The 16,246-nt window shown below is 40.8% G+C and overlaps 1 protein-coding gene across 2 annotated transcripts in view; it reads left to right on the forward strand.

Annotated features, from left to right (window-relative positions):
* The window catches only part of POC1B (POC1 centriolar protein B), a 167,495-nt gene that overhangs the window by 117,852 nt on the left and 33,397 nt on the right, over positions 1-16,246 (forward strand). The gene's annotated exons all lie outside the window — the stretch shown is intronic.

Raw genomic sequence — 16,246 nt, forward strand, 5'->3', positions numbered from 1 at the left:
CTCCCCAGCTCACTCTGTAAACTCTCAAACCTTGATAGTACATAATCTGTGCCCCCTACCTTTTACTCTTCAGCCTCCCCTCATTTCCCCCTCATTTCTCACTCTACTCCCTTTGCTCTGGCCACAGTGACTCTTGCTTTCCTTTGAACAAGCATAGCTCCCACCTGAGGGCATTCATACTTGGATTTCCTCTGCCTGAACACCCTCCCCACCAGGTATCTGTCACAGCATCTCAGCCTCAGCTCACAGGGTATCTTTTCAGAGCTACCTTCCCTGACCACTCCGTATAAAATAGTAACCCTTCCTACTTATATGGCTTGTTCTTCTTACCAGGCTTCACGTTCTCCAGTGTTCATTACCTTCTGGTGTGTCATGTGTTGCCTTATGTATAAATCACTCCCATAAGAGTAAAATCCACAAGGGCAGGGACTCTGCTTTTTGATCATTGATGGATCTCCAGAACTGAGAAGGGCTCCCAGCTTGCAGTAGGCACACAGCAATAGTTTGTGAATAAATGGGAACAATTACTTAGTTGCAGATTTCTTCCTCCTCTACCATGGAAGTGGGTTCAATTAAATGATTAAATTTGAGAAACTCTCAGCTATTCCTGAACAGTATACCTTGGCAGCCCATTTGAAGAAACTGAATTTCAGGGGAGTGGCTGACCAGGAGGGAGTCCTCAGAATCTCTGTGATTGAAGAAAAAAAAGCCAAAGGAACCATTTAATCTCCAGCCATATCAGTTGATGCTGTCAGGTTCAAATGATCTGGTTAGTGAATTTGGTTCAACCAACTAGATAACTTATCTCGATCGAATTTCTCAATACTGTCTTCCTGGTTGCTGCAGAAAGGACTTTTTTTTTTTTTTGGCATGTAAATATTTCTCTTAGACTTGATTCAAGTTGTTAAAGTAGATGTTAAGAGCTTCAGAGGCTTTTAAAGATAAATTTTCATTAGCCTGACATTCCAAAAGGTTAGTCTGCATCTCATTTACAAATAGATTATCTTTTTTTAATCTTGAAGATTATTTCAAATAGTACAGAAGAAATAGGAAGTTCCATTAGTGGGCCTGGGTGGACTATGTGAAAAACAAGCCTTAGGGAGATTTTACCTACTTAATAATTTTTTAGAGTGTGCTTAAAATATACAATGTAAAAAGAAGTTAAACGTGTTATATTTTACCTTCCTAGCTGCATATGATTCTTTATTTCAGGATTTTACTAAGGATTCCAAATTTTAATACAAACTTGAACTACTCATTGCCAACGGAGATGGAGCCAGCCACTTGTCTATGGGGTAAACGCAAATCCAGCTGCTGAGTTATTTTGCTTGGCTCACAGACCTTTTGTTAAAAAACTTGCCAATATTTAAAAATTGGAGATTTTATATTAAAATGTAGATTTCTGGCTTATATTAAAATGTAGTTTCTCTAAGAAACTCAGAGGATCTGGGACACTGGGCCTGCATTCCTCCATGGCAGCAGTGAGCTAAAGCTGGTGGCAGGGACTCCGTGTGTAGGGGCAGGTATGCCCCACCCTCTTATTGTAGACCCACTTCCCTCTAAAATTTCACATTACCTACCTGTTCCCTGTGGACATTTGTGCCTTTGACCCTTGTCTGGTTCGCACCATAGATATCCAAGCCTTTTATATGATAAAATGAGGCTGTCACCCTGTGTCCTCAACCTCTGCCTTTCCAAGGTTATTTCCCACTGCTTGCCTTCTCTTCCACATTACCTCTCCCCTCAAGTGTACATCTTATCCCCAGCTCCATTATTTGGATGAGACATACTATTCCCTTTCCAACTCCACTTAAATTGAGCATGCTATTCCCTGTCACCCTACCTAACCCTTCTCTGCTTGGAAAACTCCCCGAAAAATCCAAACCAGTTCCAGTCAAGTCCGTTCCAACTTCTGGTGATGACCTCATGTGTTGCAGAGTAGAAATGCACTCCGTAGGGTTTTCAAGGCTGTGATATTTCAGAAGCAAATCGAAAGGCCTTTCTTTCCAAGGTGCCTCTGGATGGATTTGAACCACCAACCTTAAGTTAATCCAATGCCTGTTTGTGCCACCGAGAGACTCCTGGAAAACTCCTATTCATCCTTTAAAAGGCAGCTTGAATATCACTGTGTACTTTCTACTGTCTGTACAGCATTCTTTACAAATCTCGGGTACAACAGAGGTTGTATATAATACAGTTTTGCCTCTTCCACTATGACAATCTTCTGAAAAGGTAGCCTGGCCTCTTTGGATTCCCCACCTAGCACACTGCCTGGCTTATAGGAGGGGCTTAACAAATAGTTGTTGAATAAAGGAGAATTTTTATTTATTTCAGTGTTTTCAAAACATTGCTATTTCACTTATTGTCAAAAAAAAAAGTTAAAACTAGGGTGTATGGACTGGAGGAAATAGCATAGGTAAAAATTTAGACGCTCAATATTTAGGACTGAGTGGGCATTACTAAAGAAGCCCTGGTGGCACAGTGGTTAAAGCACTTGGCTACTAACTGAAAGGTGAGCATTTTGAATTGACCAGCCACTCCGTGGGAGGAAGATGTGGCAGTCTGCTTCAGTTAAGACTGACAGCCTTGGAATGTCTGCATCTACTCAAAGGCAAGGGTTTTAGGGGGATTACTATGACCCGCTATTTGTTGTATAGCTCAATAGTTAACACGCAGAGTCTTTAGGGCCAGAAAGACTTGGATGCAAACTCTAGCATTGCCATTCTCTTGCAGCGTGACCTTTGGGGAAGGTATTCACAAAGCTTAGTTTCCTTACCTGTAACAGGTAAAAATAATGTAAATTATGTTTATGAAATGTAACTGTCACAGAGTAAGTGCTCAATAAATGGTAGCTATTTGGTTTCCCCAGGCTACATTTCAGAATAATATGCGGAACAGTGGGATGCAGACCTCAAATTCTCGTTAAAAAAAAAAAAACAGACTTAACGATCTGACTGAGACTAGAGGGACCCCAGGTCATGACCCCAGGTCATGGTCCCCGGACCTTCTGTTAGCCCAAGACTGGAACCATTCCCCAAACCAACTCTTCAGACAGGGACGGGACTATAAAACAGAAAATGATACTGGTGGAGTGAGCTTCTTGGCTCAAGTAGACATATGAGACTATGTGGGCAGCTCCTGTCTGGAGGTGAGATGAGAAGGCAGAGGGGCACAGGAGCTGGTTGAATGGACACGGGGAGAACGGGGGGAGAGGAGGAGTGTGCTGTCTCATTAGGGGGAAGCAGCTAGGAGTATATAGCAAAGTGTGTATAAGTTTTTGTATGAGAGACTGACTTGATTTGTAAACTTTCACTTAAACATAAACACAATAAAAAAAAGTATGGTATTTAAAGCTAATGCTTCATTTTTTTTTAATTCAGTTAAAATAATTTTATAAAAAGAAATCAGCCTCCCATACACAGAAAACTTCAAGTTTCTGGCCAAATGTTAGCCATTGAGTAAATCCTGAGGTATTCAGTCTGAGAAAACTAATGCCATAATTATCCTAAATAAAGGTGAGTCACAAATGAGAAGTGGGGGGAGGGCCTGGAATGTGAAATCAAATGAGTGTCATAAAGAAAAAGACTTACCTGGACCTCATACTACCCTTGCCCTCTGGCTGTCTGGAGAACAAATATAACTTGCTTACCTTCCCTGAAGACAAAGTAGTCCAGGCATTTGCTTAACATTTCATTCTTGTGTAGAATGAACACAATTCTGCTGTTGTTCCCAGGAGGGATACCGTGTCCAAGAGGACTGAAAGATAAACCATTTCTCTCTAGCTAGAACTCTTTGGCTCCCAAAGGGGGGGAAAGTGATTGATTCTAATACTTGGAGGTTACTGTCAAAAAATCATGTTCAACCCATGAGCAAACTTAATAAAAATAGTTGGGTCTATAGTAGATATTTAAAAGGAATTATATATAATCAATACACTATACACTTCATTTTCCCTGAAGACTTATAAAGCTATTTTGCCTTAGCAAGTCAAGAGGTTTTAGACTTCATGCACCAGAGGATTTATGAATATACATTGAATCTAGGAACACAGTATAATTACCAGATTGTCCTCCATAAATCCAAACTGAGTCAGCCAAGTAACACAATAGGAGCCTGGGCTTACTGGGAATATAGGTCAACGATTTGCCAAGAGGCAAAGGTTAGAAGGGGTGGAAGTGTTGGTAAGGAGTACAAAGTACATTAGTTGCATTTTCTTTGCAAAGTACATAAGTTGCATTTTCTTTTGGGTCAAATCTCAAAAGTGTTCCAGTTAAAAATAAAGACTGATTTGAGAGTATCAAAGAGCGAACTTGAGTCTCTGTTACATTGAAAGCAAAGAGTTTTATTGAAAGACAAGAGCGATTAAGATCAGGCAGCACTTTGTAAGGATTCACAAAAGTGTTTCGGTGAAAGAAATTTTTCATGGAGTTTAAGTATGGAAAATCCAAAACTTATAGGGAAAAAATTCTGATTGATCGGTATTTACAAAATCATGCTTTAACAGACACAAAACAATTATGAGATTCCCTAAGCATTGTTTTGTTAATCCTAAAGTTTGAGTCAGTTACATCTTGTTAACCTATGGATGTTTTGGAGGTCAGCCTGAGTAAGTGCTCTTCTCAGGAGGTTGCTGTGAGAGGAAGGGAGGGGAGGGAAGCCTAAAGGCTTGCTGAACTATTCTAGCATCTGGCTTTTTGAGAGTCAGCTCAGAATGAGCAGTAAACAACAAAATGGAGCCTGAACTACATTTCAGGCAGAAGGCTCTCCTTATGCCAGGCACCTAAATTTTGTGGTCTCCTTCACAAGAGTCGGAAACCCTGGTGGCGTAATGGTTAAGTGCTACAGCTGCTAACTAAGATGTCAGCAGTTCGAATCCACCAGGTGCTCCTTGGAAACTCTATGGTGCAGTTCTACTCTGTCGTATAGGCTCGCTATGAGTCGGAATCAACTCGACTGCAGCGGGTTTGGTTTTGGGTTTTTCACAAGAGTCTTCTCATAATACAGTAGATTTCACAACAAAAATAAGAGGATAAACTCACATCTCTAAAAATTGTGAATTTATGAAGCAAAAAGAACTAAGTGAAGAAAATTGACAGAAATGTAATATATAATATAATGCAATATGGAATCTCAACATTTCAGAAGTACAGTTTGATTTTCCATCTGATACAGAATTATACAAAAGTAATCAGTCAGGCTTATACAGAGGTATAAGCAGATTTGCTTTTCTTTCCCACATGTATCTTCAACAAAAATTGGCCATGTTCTGGACCACATAAGTAAGCCAAAACTCTGTGTGCTCTTGGAAACCCTGGTGGCATAGTGGTTAAGTGCTATGTCTGCTAACCCAAAGGCTGGCAGTTCAAATCCACCAGGTGCTCCTTGGAAACTCTATGGGGCAGTTCTACTCTATCCTATAGTGTTGCTATGAGTCAGAATTGACTCAACAGCAATGGGTTTGGGGTTTTTTTGGTTTCTATATGCTCTATATCCAGAAAGCAAATCATAAAATTAGAAATAACAAAATAAAATGCTCAACTCCACACGAAATACGAAAAACTTATACTCCATTAAATATTATTTGGATCAGAGAGGACACCCCAAAATGTAATGAAGAGTAGTTTTAAACAAAAATAGACATGCAGTATGTTAAATTAGAAGGGAAACTGCCAAAGCAATTCAAGCATGACCCAAGTATCTCTCTAAAAACAAAAGACATGGTCATAAGTGCAAGAAAAATAAAGTTAAAGACACAGAATTGACAATCAATAGTGTCTCTTTAAAGTTTTTGAAATTAATCATAATCAAAAGAAAACAACTTCAAAAATAATAAAAGACATGATTTACTTAGAATTTATTCCCTCCGTTTACCATTGAACATATTGAAAGTGAATGTTAACCACAAATCAAAATGTAAAAATTTGAGAAACAGATCTAACAGAAGTATGACTTATTGTTTGTTTCAGGGTTCGTCCTTAGTGGTTCCTGAATAGCTGCTAAATACGTACTTTTTATCTAGCCTTATGTTGACAGATGATGAATATGACAGGGTAGCTTTAGGGTAACTGCTCTGACACAGATCCTTTCCCTTTACTGTCATACCCTACTCTTTCTGCAGATTCCTGGATTGCAATAAAAAGTGTGACTGGGACAAATGTGTATAGTAGCGTGTTGGACAGCTTACAAAACCTGATGCTTTCTGTGAACAGGAAATTCTACTTTCATCTCATTCTTCGTACAGTAGCTTCTAAGATCTATCGCTGAGAAAATTATTCATTCTACCTCTAATGCTTTCATTGACTCTTCAAACCAAAAGGTGCTATGATGAGAGAGGCACCTATTAATTTTTAAATTTTTATTTCAAAATGATTTAATGTGAACAAAATAACACATGTAAAAACTTGAAAATTTCAAAGAAAAAAAAGTCATTGTATGTACTTTTGAATGAGATTCCTCTCCGCCTCGCTTAAGTAACCATTGCTGTTTGTCCAAAGTCCCTGGATGGTGCAAACGGTTAGCATGCTCAGCTGATAACTGAAAGGTTGGAGGTTCCACTCAGAGGCACGTCGGAAGAAAGGCCTGGTGACCTACTTTCAAAAAATCAGCCACTGAAAACCCAGTGGAGCATAGCTCTGCTCTGATGCACATCGGGTAGTGGCAACTGGTACTGTTTGTCCCAGGTATTCCCGCAGCCAGGAGAAAGGAGAATGGGAAACCTCAGTGGGGCCAGGATTCCTGCAGCTCTCAGCTGGAGATAAAGAGGAAACAGTCCAAGGTCGGGAAAAAGGATTTCTTGTTGAGTTGACTTCTGGATATTTTGCTTCCCTTAGTTCTAATGAAATCCTACCTCTACTTTAGCTTGTTTCTCTGCTTAATCCCCAGAGGAAATCCCTTTGCTTTTCAGAGATAAAAAGTTAGCAGAACAAAAAGGAACTCAGGGGAAACGCCTGCATCTTTTGCTATAGAATTTCACTGAAGCCTTTCCAAGCCCCAGGGACGGAACATAAGGGCTACGTGGTTTATTCCCACACCTGGATTGAATATCAAGGTCTGTGAGAAGATGAATCATTTGGAAACCAGATATTCTCGCAGGGCGCTATTGCTGTTTAGAACTCTAATAACAAGGACAGTAGGGGCGAGGCGATGGTGGTTCAGACACAGAATTTGTGCCTTCTCTGAGGGAGACCTGGCCGACGCGCCTCCCGAGTAGTCACTGCCCATCTGTCAGTGGAGACTCATGCGTTTCTGTGATGCTGCACAGGTTTTAGTGGAGCTTCTAGACTAAGACTAGGAAGAAAGGCCTGGTGATCTACTTCCATAAATCAGCCAGTGAAAACCTTATGGATCACAATGGTCTGATTCACAACCGATCATGAACATGGCACAGGACCAGGCAGCACTTCATTCCATTGTGCATGGGATTGCCATGAGTCAGGGGCTGGCTTCATGGCAACGAACAACAATAACAATGGAACCAGATGCAAAAATCACATGGAAAGTTCAACGTTGTTAAATCCTCTGTTATGGATCGAATTGTGTTCCCCCCGAACATGTGTTGTAAATCCGAACCTCTATGCCTATGGTTATAATCTCATTTGGGAAGGGGTTGTCTTTTTTGTTAATGAGACAGGATTAGTGTAGGGCATATCTTGAGTTGATCTCTTTTGAAACGTACCAAACAAACAAAAAAAGCCAAACCAGTTGCCGCTGAGTCGATTCCAACTCATAGATATTAAATGCAAGCTAGCAAGCAGAGATGGGGGAAGAGACATGCCAAGCCACATGAGGACTGTCCAGGAGCAGAAGCTCAGAAGAGGCAAGGACCTTCCTCCAGAGCCGACAGAGAAAGCCTTCTCCTAGAGCCAGCACCCTGAATTCAGACTTCTAGCCTCCTAAGCTGTGAGAAAATTTGCTTTTTAAAACCATCCTCTTGCGGTACTTCTGTTACAGTGGCACTGGACAACTAAAACATCCCCTTTCTGCGCCATTTTCAAAAGTGCCTGGTGATGTTGATCATCCTTTCTCTGAAAAGGAGAATTAAAGATGCAACATTCAGAGAAGAACGCACTGCTTGGGGCAGCAGTTTTTACTCAGAGGAACACCTATCCGATACACCCATCATTTTCACCTTAAACTGAGTGGTTAAGGCAGGAGACTCACGGGACTTGATTTTGAACAAGATGTGCTCATGAAAAACACATATGAAAGGAGTTGTGGCCTATGAGGGTCCCAAGTTAGCTATCCCAATATAAAAAACCCCTTGCCGTCGAGTCCATTCTGACTCATAGCAACCCTACAGGACAGAGTAGAACTGCCCCATAGGGTTTCCACGAGCACCTAGTGGATTTGAACTGCCAATCTTTTGGGTAGTAGCCGAACTCTTAACCACTGCGCCACCAGAGTTCCGATATAGTACATACTTATTCAAGACAGCACAACAAAGCTCAGCTCATTCCCAGTGGCATTTTGCAATCAGCAATTGGAAGACGTTATACTGTCACTGTAAAAAACTAGAGATACTACAACCCTGGACTATTTTTATTCACCATTAATATAAGCATGTGGCGTTTTAGGCTCATTGTAATAACCCAGTTGCTTATAGCAAAAACTATTTTATAAGCAGCTCTTCCTAACCTCCCTTTTGTAATCCTTTACCCAGCGTCAGTCGAGTTGACGGTGATTTGGCTGAATTTGCAAACTGGCACCCAGTAAAAAAAAAAAAAAAAAGTAGATATGTTTTATTTGGCATCTACAGTGTTCTGGTTTTTACGTTAGGTGCCAATATTTAAAAATCAAACAACTGCATAAGAAAATCTCAATTTATAGCTTTTGTTGAAAAGTTGGAAGACCTGGTAATATTGGGGGTCCAGTTTCACATGGCCACAACCTCCAGGAATTTGAAAGGCTGCCAGATAGAAACACTGGATATTTTCTATATTATTCCAGAAGGTAGAAGCAGGGTGGAAACTATAGAAAGGTAGACTTTAGCCAAACATAATGCAGACTTTTCAAACAATGAGTACCATCTGAAAGTAAAATCAGGTCCCTGGGCGGCACAAATGGTTTATGCTTGACTACTAACCAAAAGATTGGCAGTTCGAATCCAATCAGCAGCACCTTCAGAGGAAGGCCTGAAGATCTTCTTCCCTAAGATTACAGCCATGGGAAACCCTATGGAGCACAGTTCTCTGAAATGCACAGATTGCCATGAGTTGGAATTCACTCAGTGGCAACAGATTTAGGTTTTTGGTTTGAAAGTAACACAGGCCTCCTTCAAAGGCTTGCTCCTGGAAATGTTTTAGGAGAGACTAGATTACAACTTGTCAGGAAAACTGTATCTTAGAAGAGAGGATAGATCCTTTAAGATCATCTCCTACCCTGAGACTGAATGATTCTGTCCTTTACATCTGCTGAGCTGGTGAATTTAAAAGAATAGAGCAGACTCACAAGCCTAAGATGGCCTTGAGGAATTTTCAATCTCAAGAAACTCTCACAAATATCAGGCTCTGATTCTGCCCTGAGGCAGATATTTGGCAAAAGATTTTTTATTTTTTTAACATTTCATTGTGTTTTAGGTGAAAGTTTACTTAGTAAACCAGTTTCTCATTCAATAATTCATACACAAATTGTTTTATGACATGAGTTGCAATCCCTGCAATGTGTCAGCACTCTCCCCATTTCTACCCTGGTTTCTCCGTTTCCATTCTGCTGGCTTTCCTGTCCCTCCCTGCCTTCTCATTCTTGCTTTTGAACAAACGTTGCCCTTTGAGTCTCGTATAATTGATTGTTCTAAGGAACAGCTTCCTCACTGGTGTTATTGTTTATTTTATAGGCCTATCTCTTATTTGGAAATCCTGATGGCATAGTGGTTCAGTGCTATGGCTGCTAACCGGCAGTTCGAATTCACCAGGCACTCCTTGGAAACCCTGTGGGGCAGTTCTACTCTGTCTGAAAGGGTCACTATGAGTCAGAATCAGCTCGACTGGCAACGGGTTTGGTGTTTTTGGATCTATTATTCAGCTGGAGCCCTGGTGGCACTGTGGTTAAGTGGTTGCTAACCAAAAGGTCAGCAGTTTGAATCCCCCATCTGCTCCCTGGAACCACTATGGGGCTGTTCTACATAGGGTCACTATGAGTCAAAATTGACTCAACAGCAATGGGTTTGGTTCTGGGTTTTTATTATTTGGCTGAAAGGTGATCTCCGGGAGTGGCTTAAGTTCCATGTTAGAAGGATGTCTTGGAGGTTCCTCCAGTGTCTATTAGATCAGTAAGTCTGGTCTTTTTTTATAAATTTGGATTTTGTTCTACATTTTTTCTCCCACTCTATCTGGAAGTTTCTACTGTGTGCCTGGTCAGAGTGGTTGGTCAGCAGTGGTGACTGGGCACCAACTAGTTCTTCTGGTCTCAGTTTAACGGAGGTTGTGGTTCACGTGGGCCAGTAGTCCTTTGGACTGATTGCTTTCTTGAGCCTAGTTTTCTTCACTGTCTTTTGCTCCAATCATGAAGAGAGCAATAGTTGTATCTTGGAGGGTCGCTAGCAAGTTTTTAAGATTCCAGATGCTACTCACCATAGTAGGATGTAGAACATTATCTTTACGAACTATTTTATGCCAACTGACCTAGATATCCCCAGAGACTATGGTCCTGAGCCTTCAACTCCACTATCTCAGTTCCTTGTGTTTGATTATGTCTGAGAAGTTTCTTAGACATCTAGGTCAATCGGCATAAGAAGTTCCCCCCTCACGTGTCTGTCAGTTTGTCGTACTGTGAGGGCTTCTGAGTTTCTGTGATGCTGGAAGCTATGCTACTAGTATTCAAATACCAGCACGGTCACCCATGGTGGACAGGTTTCAGCTGAGCTTCCAGATTAAAACAGACTAGGAAGAAGGACCCGGCACTCTACGTCTGAAAAGATTGATACAGTGCCGGAAGATAAGCCCCACAGGTTGGAAGGCACTCAAAAGACAACTGGGGAAGAGCTTCCTCCTCAAAGTAGACTCCACCTTAACAACGTGGATGGAGTCAAGCTTTCAGGACCTTCATTTGCTGATGTGGCAGGACTCAAAATAAGAAGAAACAGCTGCAAACATCCATTAATAAACGAAACTTGCACGTATGAAGTATGAACTAGGAAAATTAGAAGTCATCAAAAATGAAATGGAATGCATAAACATTAAAATCCTAGGCATTAGTGAGCTGAAATGGACTTATTTTGGCCATTTTGAATTGGACAATCATATGGTCTACTATGCTGGGAATGGCAACTTGAAAGGAATGCATTCATTCATCATCAAAAAGAATGTTTCAAGATCTATCCTGAAGTACAATGCTGTCAGTGATAAGATAATATCCATAGCCCCACAAGGAAGACCAGTTAATATGATTATTATTTAAATTTACACACCTATCGTTAAGGCCAAAGATGAAGAAATTGAAGATTTTTACCAACTTCTGCAGTGTGAAACGGATCGAAAATCCAATCAGGATGCATTGATAATTACTGGTGATTAGAATGCAAAAGTTGGAAACAAAGAGGAAGGATCAGTAGTTGGAAAATATGGCTTTGGTGATAGAAAGAATGCTGGAGATCGCATAATAGAATTTTGCAAGACCAACAACTTCTTCATAGCAAATACCATTTTTCAACAATATAGATGGCAACTATACATTTGGACCTCGTCAGATGAATACACAGAGAATCATATCAGCTACATCTGTGGAAAGAGATGATGGAAAAGCTCGATATGATCAGTCAGAGCAAGTCCAGGGGCCAACTGTGAAACAGACCATCAATTGCTCATATGCAAGCTCAAGCTGAAGCTGGAGAAAATCAGAACACGCCCACGAGATCCAAAGTATGACCTTGAGTATATCCCACCCGAATTTAGAGACCATCTCAAGAATAGATTTGACTCATGGAACATTAATGATTGAAGACCAGGTGAGTTGTGGAATGACATCAAGGACATCGTAAACGAAGAAAGCAAGAGGTCATTAAAAAAGACAGGAAAAAAAGGAAAGACCAAAATGGATGTCAGAAAAAACTCTGAAAGTTGCTTTTGAACATAGAGTAAATAAAGCAAGTGGAATAAATGATGAGGTAAAAGAGTTGAACAGAAGATTTCAAAGGGCGGCTTGAGAAGACAAAGTAAAGTATTATAATGACATGTGCAAAGACTGGAGCTAGAAAACCAAAAGAGAAGAATATGCTGTGCATTTCTCGAGCTGAAAAAACTGAAGAAAAAAATTCAAACCTCTAATTGTAATACTGAAGGATTCTATGGGGAAAACATTAAACGACTCAAAAAGCATCCAAAGAAGATGCAAGAAATACACAGAGTCGCTATACCGATAAGAATTGGTCGACATTCAACCATTTCAGGAGGTACCATATGAGCAGGAACCAATGGTACTGTTACTGCAATTTCACGAGTTAGAGCCTCCTGCCGCAAATAGCCAATTCTCGAGACAGGTGAGGTGGGTAGCTAGAGCTTTATTAGATATATCAGTATATGGAGACAGAGGGGAATGATCTCCTCCTAGAGTCGTCTGTCTCCCCAGACTACCGTCGGCTCAGGTTTTTAAGGGAAAAGGGGCCATAAGTTTTAGGGACTTGCGGAATGTGCACTCTCTTTCTTCTGTTTGGTTTCGGTGGTCATACTTCAAACATGTCGATCTTTTCCTGCTATTATCCCATCAGCTCAGGGGGTAGCTAGCGCCTTTCTTCCTCTTATTTGACAGGTTAGATCTATATCACTTGTTTTCCACAGTCTTAGAGGAAACATTGGTTAACACTTAACCATTTGGGGAGCTAACATCAGGATCTTACTTGGAGGCAGGGATGGGCTAGGGGAGGGAAAGGAGAGAAAGAAGAAGGGAAAAAAATTGGCTCAGGTACTATTCAAGATATGGCTGAGCAGCCTGTTTCTGTACTGAAGGAAGAAGTCCAAGCTGCACTGAAGGCATTGTCGAAAAGCAAGGCTCCAAGAATTGACGGAATACTGACTGAGATGTTTCAACAAAAGGATGCAGCACAGGAAGCACTCAATCATCTATGCCAAGAAATTTAGAAGACAGCTACCTGGCCAACCAATTGGAAGAGATCTATATTTATGCCTATTCCCAAGAAAGGTGATCCCATTGAATTCAGAAATTATCAAACAATATCATTGATATCACACCCAAGTAAAATTTTGCTGAAGATCACTCAAAAGCAGAGGCAGCAGTATATTGTACAAGGAACTGCCAGGAATTCAAGCCAGATTCAGAAGAGCCAAAACCAGGGATATTATTGTTATGTCAGATGGATCCTGGCTGAAAGCAGAGAATATCAGAAAGATGTTTACCTGTGTTTTAATGACTATGCAAAGGCCTTCCACTGTGTAGATCATAACAAATCAAGGCTAACATAGTGGAGAATGGGAATCCCAGAACACTTAATTGTGCTCATGAGGAAACTTTACATAGATCAAGAGGCAGTCTTTAGAACAGAATAAGGGGATACTGCGTGGTTTAAAGTCAGGAAAGTTTTGTGTCAGGGTTGTATCCTTTCATCATACCTATTCAGTCTGTATGCTGAGCAAATAATCCGAGAAGCTGGACTGTATGAAGAACAGGGCATCAGGATAGAAGGAAGACTCATTAACAACCTGCGTTATGCAGATGGCACAACTGGCTTGCTGAAAGTTAAGAGGACTTGAAGCACTTACTAATAAAAGCAAAGACCACAGCCCTCTATATGGATTACACCTCAACATAAAGAAAACAAAAATCCTCACAACTGGACCAATGAGCAACATCATGAAAAATGGGGAAAAGATTGAAGTTGTCAAAGATTTCATTTTACTTGGATCCACAATCAACACCCATGGAAGCAGCAGTCAATAAATCAGAAGACGCATTGCATTGGCAAAATCTGCTGCAAAAGAACCCTTTAAAGTGTTGAAAAGCAAAGAAGTCACCTTGAGGACTAAGGTGCGCCTGACCCAAGCCACGATGTTTTCAATCACCTTCTGTGCATATGAAAGCTGGACAATGAATAAAGAAGACCAAAGAAGAATTGATACCTTTGAATTGTGGTGTTGGAGAAAAATATTCAGTATACCATAGACTGCCAAAAGAACAAACAAATCTGTCTTGGAAGAAGTAGAGAATGCTCCTTAGAAGTAAGGATGGCAAGACTATGCCTCACATAATTTCTACATGTTGTCAGGAGGGATCAGTCCCTGGAGAAGAACATCATGCTTGGTAATGTAGAGGGTCAGCGAAAAAGAGGAAGCCCCTCAATGAGATGGATCCACACAGTGGCTGCAACAATAAGCTTAAGGATAACAATGATTATGAGAATAGCGCCGGATCGGGCAATGTTTCCTTCTGTTGTATGTAGGGTCACTATGAGTCGGCGCTGACTCGATGGCACCTAACAAGTTTCCCTAACTGTGCCTCTTGTGTGTTCTATTATATATATAAATATACATGCAGCACATATAAATATGTATGTAGAAATATCCACAACCATACCTATATATGCGCAGGGGTATACTCCTGTACAACTTGTCACAAGTATTTAGCATGTATTCACTTGTAAATTATTGTTTGTTGTTACTGCTGTCGTAGGATTGTATATGTTATAATATTTACCATGTTGTTATGGTTGTTAGGTGCCATCAAGTCGGTTCCAACTCATAGCGAACCTATGTACAACAGAACAAAACACTACCGTTGCTGTTGTTGTGAGGTGACATTGAGCTGGTTCTGACTCATAGCCACCCCAAGTAAAACAGAATGAAACACGGCCCAGTCCTATGCCATCCTCACCATCATGTTATGCTTGAACCCATTGTTGCAGCCACGGTGTCAGTCCATCTCATTAAGGGTCTTCCTGTTTTTCACTGACATTCTACTTTACCAAGAATGATGCCCTTCTCCAGGGACTGGTCCCTCCTGATAATATGTCCAAAGTATGTGAGATGAAGCCTCACCATCCTTGTTTCTAATGAGCATTCTGACTATACTTCTTCCAAGACAGATTTGTTCATTCTTTTGGCAGTCCATGGTGTATTCAATATTTTTCGCCAATACCATAATTCAAAGGCATCAATTCTCCTTCGGTCTTCCTTACTCATTGTCCAGTTTTTGCACGAGTATGAGGCAACTGGAAACACCGTGGCTTGGGTCAGGTGTGCCTTAGTCCTTAAAGTGACATCTTTGCTCTTCAACACTTTAAAGAGGTCTTTTGCAGCAGATTTGCCCAATGCAATGCGTTGTTTGATTTCTTGCTTTGCTTCCATGGGTGTTGATTGTGGATCTGAGTAAAATGAAATCCTTGACAACTTCAGTCTTTTCTCCCTTTACCATGATGTTGCCTATGGGTCCAGTTGTGAAGATTTTTGTTTTCTTTATGTTGAGGTGTAATCCATACAGAAGGCTGTGGTCTTTGGTCTTATCAGTAAGTGCTTCAAGTCTTCTTCACTTTCAGCAAGCAAGGCTGTGTCATCTGCATAATGCAGGTTGTTAATGAGTCGTCCTCCAATCCTGATGCCCCTTTCTTCTTCACATAGGTCAGGTTCTCGGATTATTTTCTCAACATATGGATTCCTCATGAGCACAATTAAGTGTTCTGGAATTCCCGTTCTTTGCAATGTTAGCCATAATTTGTTATGATCCACAGAGTCAAATGCCTTTGCATAGTCAATAAAACACAGGTAAACATCTTTCTGGTATTCTCGGCTTTTAGCCAGGATCCATCTGACATCAGCAATGATTTCCCTTATTCCACGTCCTCTTTTGAATTCAGTTTGAATTTCTGGCAGTTCCCGGTCGATGTACTGCCTCCACTGCTTTTGAGTGATCTTCAGCAAAATTTTACTTTTGTGTGACATTGATGATTTTGTTTGATAATTTCTGCATTCTGTTGGATGACGTTTGTTTGGAATGGATACAAATATGAATCTCTTCCAGTCGGTTGGCCAGGGAGTCGTCTTCCAAATTTCTTGGCATAGGTGAATGAGCACTTCCAGTGCTGCACCCGTTTGTTGAAACATCTCAATAGGTATTCTGTCAATTCCCGGGGCCTTGCTTTTTGACAATGCCTTCAGTGCAGCTTGGACTTCTTCCTTCAGTACCATTGGTTCCTGCTCATATGGTACCTCCTGAAATGGTTGAATGTCGACCAATTCTTATCGGTATAGCGACTCTGTGTATTTCTTCCATCTTCTTTGGATGCTTTTTGAGTCGTTTAATGTTT

Source organism: Loxodonta africana, chromosome 4 (genome assembly GCF_030014295.1).
Source record: "Loxodonta africana isolate mLoxAfr1 chromosome 4, mLoxAfr1.hap2, whole genome shotgun sequence".
NCBI lineage: Eukaryota > Metazoa > Chordata > Mammalia > Proboscidea > Elephantidae > Loxodonta > Loxodonta africana.